At 45.1% G+C, this 9,527-nt stretch overlaps 1 long non-coding RNA gene across 1 annotated transcript; it reads left to right on the top strand.

Annotated features, from left to right (window-relative positions):
• Positions 1 to 3,490: 3,490 nt before the first annotated feature.
• LOC144582756 (uncharacterized) lies at positions 3,491 to 9,527 on the top strand. Its single transcript, XR_013536162.1, has 2 exons — positions 3,491 to 3,637; positions 9,243 to 9,527. It is a non-coding gene; the product is annotated as an uncharacterized LOC144582756 (long non-coding RNA).

Below are 9,527 nucleotides of genomic sequence, written 5' to 3'. Positions count from 1 at the left end.
TGTTGGAGAATTGGGTGAAAGATTGTTCATCCTGCGGAAAATAGAAGTCCATGAAGAGGATTTACCCTTTCCTTCCTGCCTTGGCATATTGTTGTGTGAGGATGTGATGCTTGGAACTGTGGCAGCTATCTCGTGACCAAGAGGAAAAAAATACAGATAGCAGAGAAGCTGATGCAGAGCCCTGATACCATCAAATCACTGGATCAACATGGATCTGCCTTCCTCTGTACCTACTATCTGTAATAACAACCCCCTTGCTTTAGCCACTCTTACTCACATGTTCTGCTACTTGCTGCCAAAAGCTCCCTGACTGATGTATCAGACACCAACACACCTCCAGACCTCCTGGTACAGGCCCGCAGTGGTGGAGTGAGCCTGAGGAAGGAAGCCTGTTGCACACAAGACTGAGAAAAATGGTGAATAGGAGGATGGATAGATTCCTCTATTGATAACCTTAGCCAAGAAACGACACCAGTTTCCAGAAAGTGACAGGCTCTGCTGTTGTCCCCACTCATGACCCCAGATGCCACCCCGGTCAAGTGTCCCTATTTGTATCTCTTAGGAGATAATTTGAAAAGGAAACAAATAAGGAGACCCAGAAGTCAATTCCGTTGCTGAGTCCCTGGGCTAGGGTGAGGTGTGGTCTCCACGGAAGAGGGAACCCACCCAAAGCCATCGTAAACAGCCCTTCATCTGAGAAGGCCAGGCTGGAAACCCAAATGCGTGGGGCTGTGGGGTGGGGAGGGGAAGATAATTAGTGGCCAGTGGGAGGAGCTGATGCCCACGCTAAGAGACCTGTGGGTGGGAGGCGCTCGAGCCCCAACGAAGGAGAGTCTCTACAAAATAAAATCAAGTCCACCCAGCCCCGAAGGAAAAGGGGCTATGACCCCTCCCAGGCCCAGAAAATACCAACCTTGGATCACGAAGGCACCCGATGGGTGAGGAAGTTCCTGTCCTTACTTCTCCTTTGGAACACTGGGCAAGGAGGAAATGGAAGACCCATGGAGAAATGGGGCCCCTCTTTTCCCTCTGGACCTTCCAGCCCAAAGAAGAAGCAAGCTGGTAAGAAGCTTTAAGATTGTAAGTTTTTTTTTTAGTCATTACGAAAATTTTCAAATACGTACAAAAAAAGAAAGACTGCAGTAACGAAACCCCATTCACTCATCCCCTACTGTCAACGATTATCAGTGTTCTGCCTGTTAGGTTTTATCTGTTCTGCCCTGACACCATTTTTCCTATAGTATTTTAAAGCAAATCCCAGACGTTGCATCATTTTACTGGTATGTACTTCAGTATAAGTCTCTAATAGATAAGGATATTAAAAAAAACCACAATAGCGTTATCACACCCAACCAACTAATACTATTCCCATAATATCTAATACCTAATAGGTAGTCCATGTTCAGTTTTGCCCCTGGACTCAGAAATGATTTTTTCAGCAGATTTATTCAGATCAGGGTCTAAACAGGACTCTCGCCTTCCATGTGTGGGGTAGGCCTCTTAGCACATCGCTTTTCTCCTGATGGATTTTATCAGCCGGTAATGATTGCCGTGAAGCTCCTCTATTTCTTTCGGGGGTTACAGATTTGCTATTTTTCTAACAAAGTAATTACTTTACTATCAATTAGGTGGGTTCTTCTATTAAGCAGAATTTTCCCCCATTGACTGTTTGGTTACTCTGAAATGCAGTCTGTATATGAAAAGCAGAATAGGGCTGGGTGTGTTGGCTCATGCATGTAATCCCAGCACTTTGAGAGGCTGAAGCAGGCAGATCACTTGAGGTCAGGAGTTCGAGACCAGTCTGGCCAACATGGTGAAACCCCATCTTTACTAAAATACAAAAATTAGCCAGGTGTGGTGGTGGGCGCCTGTAATTCCATGTTGGTCCTAATCTGAGTGCCACAACCTCCCATGCCCACTCAGGAGGCTGAGGCAGGAGAATCACTTGAACCCAGGAGGCAGAGCTGAAGTGGCGCCACTGCACTCCAGCCTTGGCAACAGAGCAAGACTCAGTCTCAAAAAAAAAAAAAAAAGAACAGCAGAATCGTGCTGGATTCTTTCTGTTATATGCCCATTTTCAGAATAATGAGTAGGTGCCCTAGCAGCTTCCAAAGGGAGCTGATAAGTTTGGTGTTTTTGTTTGTTTGATTGATTTAGTGTTACCATAAGCCCATGAGTATTTCCTACACTTGACTGCCATCACCTTTCTTTTTACGATGGCCAAATTTTCGTCTATGGTGAGCTGGTGTGCCTTCAAGTTAGGTCCTGTGTTGTTTTGAAGATGTCCTCTGATTTCCCTTGCCTTTAGAGTCAAGAAATATTAGGTTCATCTTGTACATTTTCCGCTCCAACTCTGACACCAATGATTTCTCCAAGGAGCCCTGGTTCCTTTTCGTGGAAAATGGTATTTACAGACCAAATCTGTCTGGAGAAGCATTTCCCTTTAAATTAAGTTGGAGCTTTAGCTATTACATGAAATTGGACATTTTTAATTACAGAAATGAGACTGTATTAAAGTGGATGGAAAGACTTTTATTTTCTGAGGCTGATGAGAGTCTTGGGACCTGCCCTCTTAACTCACATCTAGCTCTGGGCAAGTGAATTAACTTTTCTCTCTTTTTTTTCTTTTTTGAAATGGAGTCTTGCTCTGTTGCCAGGCTGAAGTACAGTGGTGTGATCTCAGCTCACTGCAACCTCCAACTCCCTGGTTCAAGTGATTCTCCTGCCTCAGCCTCCTGAGTAGCTTGGATTATAGGCATGCACCACCATGCCCAGCTAATTTTTCTATTTTTAGTAGATACTGGGTTTACCATGTTAGCCAGGATAGTCTCAATCTCCTGATCTCGTGATCCGTCTGCACTGACCTCCCAAAATGCTGGGATTACAGGAGTGAGCCACTGTGCCCGGTTGTAAATTAACATTTCTAGCTTCAGGTTTTCTCATTCAGAAATGAGAATAGCAACACCTACCTCAATAGGCTATGATGAGAATGAAGTAAGAGAGTTTGTGTGTAAGGATCTTCATCTAATTCATGTTCACCCAGCAGTGGTAATAGTGACAGTTGTCATCTCTGAAGCCTAGAGCAGAGACCCACCCTGCCAGAACACCAGGGATTGCCTGGGTACTGGAAATAAAGGTTGGAGGGTTCAGAATGGATGGCCAGATGGGAACTGGCACAAGCCATCTCACAGCTGAACAAGGGTTAGCAGTGCACATGTGCAAATGTGTAGATACACATGCGTGTACACAAACACTGCTCTGAAGCAGCACACCCCACTCTGCAGGCTGGGGGCCATACTGAGAGCACGCCAGGCATTCTGATGATGTGTGGGCTATTATTAACAGTAATTGCAGTAATCACATACGAAGCCAGCATAGGAACTGCTGCTATCGCCCTGCAAATGTGTGGGGTAGCAGCCAACCTTTGGGAATACTGAACACATGATTGCACCCGGCCATGAAAGAAAAGAAACGCCATGCATCTGGCCTTGCTTAGAGGTTTGGTGGTGATTTTACTCACTGTTTCGTGTGGTGCTGCTGAATGTAGCTGGCCAAGTGACCTGCAACGGAGGAGACACAGGGCTTCAGATGACAAAATGAAGCCCAATTCCCAGCCTTTCCTAGGACAGCACATCAGGTATGCAAAGAAGCTATGAGTGCCAGGAATATTTCCATGTGGAGAATGAAATAGAAAAGAGTGTGGCCACGAGGGAGGGCAGATGCCTGTGAGGGAGAACTGTTTTCGCTTCCTGCCCACTGAGATTTGGGATTGTTGGTTATGACTCACGACTGCAGCAGAAGCTAACTCATACGTGGTAGTGTTTCAGAATGCCTGGCACTGCATGGTGAATAACTAAATATTATTAATTTTAAAAAGCCTAGATGGCAAACAAACTATGCTCTGTCTACTCACACAATTTTTCTCTGCTGAACAGATCCTCTGAGCACACTGGGAAGGAGGCGGAGGGTGCAGGCTCGGGGTGGGAGCCCTGGGATGCTGAAATCTCAGCAGGGTCCAGACCCTGTGTCCCTCCAGCTCCCTCAGCCCCTCACTCGGGATGTGCATTGGACCTTTCTCTGTATCGGTGCTGTTTCTTGCCAGGATTGTTTTTACTCTTGCCTCTGATGGAGCTTAGGGAGGACCAGTTGGGGCCATGTCTCCAACCTCAGCTCCATGAGCCTCCCGCCCACCCAGTTCTCCCACCTGGAGGGCACTGCAAGGCCTGCATTAATCAGGGTTCTTCAGAGAAACAGAGCCACACATTGCTGAAACACCCTCCACTGACAGGATGGGTGTAAATAGAGACAGGGATATATTTTAAGAAATTGAGCTGGGAACAGTGGCTCATGCTTGTAATTCCAGCACTTCAAGAGACTGAGGCCGGAGTTTGAGACAAGCCTAGGAAACATGACAAAACCCTGTCTCTACTCAAAAAAACAAACAAACAAAAAAACTAGCTGGGTGTGATGGCACATATAGTCCCAACTACTCAGGAGGCTGAGGAGGGAGGATTGCTTGAACCTGAGAGATCAAGGCTGCAGTGAACTGTGATTGTGCCACTGCATTCAAGCCTAGGTGACATAGTGAGGTCCTTTCCACACCCCTCATCCCCACATAGACTCAAAGAAATTGGCTCATGTGATTGTTGGGGTTGGTAAGTCCAAATTTCATGGGGCAGGAGACCCAGGCAACAGTTGATGCAGTTCCAATCCGGGGGCGGTCCGGAGGCAGCATTCCCTCTTATTCAGGAGGCTTCCAGCTTTTAACTCCTTTAGCAGATTGAATGGAGGCCCAACCCCATTAGGGAGGGGCATCTGCTTTACTCAAGTCTACTGATTTAACTGTAAATTGCATCTAAAAATGCCTTCATTGCAACATCAACACTGACGTTCGACTATCTGGTGGCCTGGCCATGTTGACACGTGAAATGCATTATCCCAAGGCCTTCCCCAGCGTGAGAGGAGGCAGGCACCAGAGTTGACCTTCATCGCAGTTCTGCCGAAGCAGCTGGAACGTGAGTAGCAAACACTGTGACAGTGCTTCTCTGACTCAAAGGCATTCTGAGCTGGGAACAATCCTGGTGCCTAAGTTAGGTGGAACTGCCAGTCACCTGAAGAAGCAGTGGAGGCAGGAAGCAGGAGTTTGTTCACGGACAGCTAAAATGCTTCTGTGTTGGGCTCTGCAAAAGCCTGTTTGGTGGACTTCACTCAGGGCTCCTGAAAGCTGCCCCCAACCCAAACGCAAGCACATGAGGAGACACGAGGAACATCTGGTGAAGAAGTGTGAGACCCCAGAAAGAGATCGCTTCTTTACTCTTCGCCTCAGGGCAGTGCGTTTGAGGGCAGGACTGTGGCACACTGTGGTGGGTTAAGCATTCTTTGCCACTTCTCTCATCCAGAGGTAGAGGCGACTTCCCCTCCCTGTGAATCTGCACTGGCCTCTTGACTTGCTTGGCTAATAGAATGCAGAATCGCTGTGCCAGTTCCTGGGAAAGCCTGGAAACTTCACGTTCCTGATTTTGGAACCCAGCCACCATGATGTAAGGAAGCCCAAACTGTTCTCCTGAAGACAGCAGCCACATGGGAGACCCTGGGGGATTAGACACTGCATAGGGACAGAGACTCCTGGGGTAGGGAGCAAACCCACAATCTCCAGTGTACAGCTGGCACCCAGCCCTCAGATGTGCAAGACACCTTCATGGTCCTCCTGGCCAGCCCAGCCCCAAGACAGACACATTGGTGGGTGCAATCCATGGGGACACCCATGAAGAACCACTCACACGGGTCACAGAACCATGGGAAATCATGAAGTGTTATTTTGAGTCACTATGTTTCAAGGTGATTTGTAATTCAGCAATAGGTCATTGAAACACACATAGAGTGGCAAGACCAAAGAAATTTATGCAGGAAAACATTCTGCTCTTAGGAGACAAAGGAGGATGAAGATTTGATACAAAGAAGTGACCCACTCACGATTGACTTTGTTGGGAACTGTACAAAGAATGTGAAAGAGTCTAATGATAGGAGAAACAGTACAATTTTGGGGCACAAAAGTTTCTGGGTGCTGGAGAGAATCCCATCTTTGTCATAGCTGGCTGCAGACTTTGGGCCATAACTTTTCTTACTTGGGGCTTGGAAGGCACCCTGGAGTTGTGGCTGTTAGAGCTCAGACGAAGGGTAGTTTGTCATGTGGGGGACCTGCAGGAGGAATGGTGTTGGTGGAAACCTGGAGGAATATCTGAAATAAGAGCCCAGCCCCTCCATCCTCATGGGCCTCTGAGTAGTGGCAGCAAGAAGTTTTGATGAAATAGAAAATGATGAAAACAAAGATGTTCTGACTGAATTTCATGCTCCTACTGTGATGACTTTAGCAACCTGGAGCTCAGGCACAAGGAACTCAGGGCCGGGCTTGGGAGGCCGAGACGGGCAGATCACCTGACGTCAGCAGTTTAAGACCAGCCTGGCCAACATGGCAAAACCCCATCTCTACTAAAAATTCAAAAATTAGCTGGGTGTGGTACCGAATGCCTGTAATCCCAGCTACTCAGGAGGCTGAGGTAGGAGAATCACTTGAGCCCAGGAGGCAGAGGTTGCAGTGAGCTGAGATCACGCCACTGCACTCCAGCCTGGGAGACAGTGAGATTCCACCTCAAAAAAAAAAAAAAGGAACTCAGGAGGAAAGTAAACCCAGGTCTGGTTATTGTCAGAGCCACATGAAACCACAGCCAGTGATGTGCCCTCCTCACGGGCAGCCTGAAGCTTCCTGACCAGCTACTTTTCCCATCAGTGAGAGGTTAAACTCAGAGTGATGAAGGCAGAGGGGAAAAGGCGAAGTTATTAGCTGGCTACAGTGAGCTACACCTGCCCTGTAATCAAAAACCAAAAATGCCCAGAAAGCTCACTAAGGCCGTAGCCAAAGGAAGCACTTTGTAACAGGCCCTTCCAGTAGGGACAGGAAAACCAGCGATGCTCTACCACAGGGGAGAGGTGCACTTCCTTCAGCATCCAGAGGACAGCAGGGACGGGATCCGAATCCTGCTGAGTTTCTTAGCTGCTGTCTCTACGGGTACATGAAGACCAGCTGATGTTGACGGTTTGGGGAAAAGTTGTGTGAGGTGAAGCGAATGTTGTGGGGTTGGGGAGATGACATTTGCAACAGTGAAAATAAGTGTTATAATGTTATAATTTCAACACATGATGCTTTAATGTGTTTCCATTTTTAAATGTTTAAAATGTAAATGTATTTTAAAGTGTTATAATTTTCCTTTCATCTTATTTATGGTAATCTTTACTGAATAGAGATTATTAAGTTTTATATAATCAGACATTAATGTTTTCCTTTCCTCACTATACATTTTTAGTAGACTATTTTTTAGAGTAGCTTTAGGTTCACAGAAAATTAAGTTGAAGGTCTGGAGAGTTTCCATATACCTCCTGAACCCCCACCCCACCAAACCACCCCTTACTATCAACATCCCATAAGAAAATGGTGCATTTTTTACAATCGATGAGCTTGCACAGACACATCATTATTCCCTAGAGTCCATAGTTGACATTCGTTCACCCTTGGTATTGAGCATTCCATGGAGCTGGACAAACGTACAGTGACACGTACCCACCATTGTAGTCTACCCACCATACAGAGTAGTTTCACTGCTCTAACAATCCTGGCTCTAACTATTCATTCCTTCCTCCTCCCATTTTTTATTTTTTCATAGTTGCGACTTTCCCAGAGCATCATATAGTTGGAAATCATATATTATGCAGTCTTTTCAGATTGACTTCTTTCACTTAGTAATATGCATTTAAGGTTCCTCTATGTTTTTTCATGGCTTGTTAGTTTAGTTCATTTCTTTTTAGTCCTGAATAATATTCCATTGTCTGGATGGACCACAATTTATTCCCTTACTGAAGGACACCTTGGTTGCTTCCAAGTTTTAGCAGTTATGAATAGAGCTGCCACAAACATTTGTGTGCAAGTTCTTGTGTGGACATAAATGTATTGCTTTTAATTCACTGGGTAAATACCAAGGACTACAATTGCTGTATTGTATGGTAAGAATATGTTTAGTCTTGTAAGAAACTGTCCGACTGTCTCCCAACATGGCTGTACAATTTTGCATTCCCACCGGCAAGGAATGAGAGTTCCTAATGCTCCACATCCTTGTCAGCATTTAGTGTTGTCAGCATTCTGGATTTTAGCCATTCTAATAAATATGTAGTGGCATCTCACCACTGTTTTAATTTGCATTTCCTTGATGACATATGACATATGATGTGGAGTATTTTTTCATATGCCTCCAGAGCAGCTGGGACTACAGGCAAGTATCATCATGCCTGAATAATTTTTGTACATTTTGTAGAGATGTGGTTGTGCCATGTTGCCCAGGCTGGTCTTAAAATCCTGAGCTCAAGTGCTCTGCCCACCTTGGCCTCCCAAAGTCCTGGGATGTAATATTTACATGGCCATAAATATTTGTTGAGTGAATAAAATGAAAGAATATGGTTATCTGTTTGTCAATTAATTCAGTCTGTTTTGTATGGATTTTTTAAAGATTATATTTGTTTTCTTTATGAGACTGCACAATTTAAAGGAAGAGATCATGCTTCATCTGAACTCCGTTGATTCATATATTCACACATTCAATAAGTATTTATTGAGTGGCTACTGTATGCTTGCTGGGCACTGTGCAAGGCAATAAGGGGTACAGACAGATTTGATCCCTGTTCCTGTGAAGTTTTCAGCCCAGTCAGGAATGAAGACAACAAAATAAGGAATAAAATTAAATCGAGTGCTTATTTTACCTGGAGATCCCTTTGTTAATTCTCTAAGACTAACTTAGTGCCTGACGTACAATTGTTTTTGAGTCAAATAGTTCTTCAATACGAGCTCTGTTGAGATTGATGTCACATTACTACTGAGAGATTATAAAGAAATTAATTTCATCCTTGTTTTCATAATTGTTCCCAATTCAACCTCAAAACTAAAATGGAAATAAAAAACGTTATTCTAGTGACACACTTAAACCAAGCTAATATAAATCTTAAATCAGCTTAAGTAGTAATAAGATTCAGCATCTGTTGTCTCCAGAAGACACTGTTATGTGTTAATTGCCCAAGAGCAAGCACTTGTTCTCAGCTCATCAAATGACCCTGCCCACGGTGAAGTACTACCTCTTTCTTTGAACTCCGATCCAGTTCATCTCTCCAAGCTCAACCGCATTCTCCTCTTCTCTCCCTAGAATCTCCCTTGTTGTGGATTTCAGACCTCGAGTGTACAGCTCCCCATCTGGACTCTCGTGAAAGTCATGGTAAACAACACACAGAGCATCCCTTTGTCATGGGTTCAGCTCCCTCCCTCACCGCGCCCCGCCAGCCTCTAGCAGCACATCTGCAGTGGACAATGAGTCTCATTTCACATTTTGGCTCTGAAGTAGACATCATCATGGGGAAGGAATACACGCCCCTAGGATAATAAACAAGGGACTGTTCAAGAACAAATATCAAAATAAAGACAAAAGGAAAGA

Source organism: Callithrix jacchus, chromosome 5 (genome assembly GCF_049354715.1).
Source record: "Callithrix jacchus isolate 240 chromosome 5, calJac240_pri, whole genome shotgun sequence".
Lineage (NCBI taxonomy): Eukaryota > Metazoa > Chordata > Mammalia > Primates > Cebidae > Callithrix > Callithrix jacchus.
This window is presented reverse-complemented; position numbering and strand designations above follow the sequence as displayed.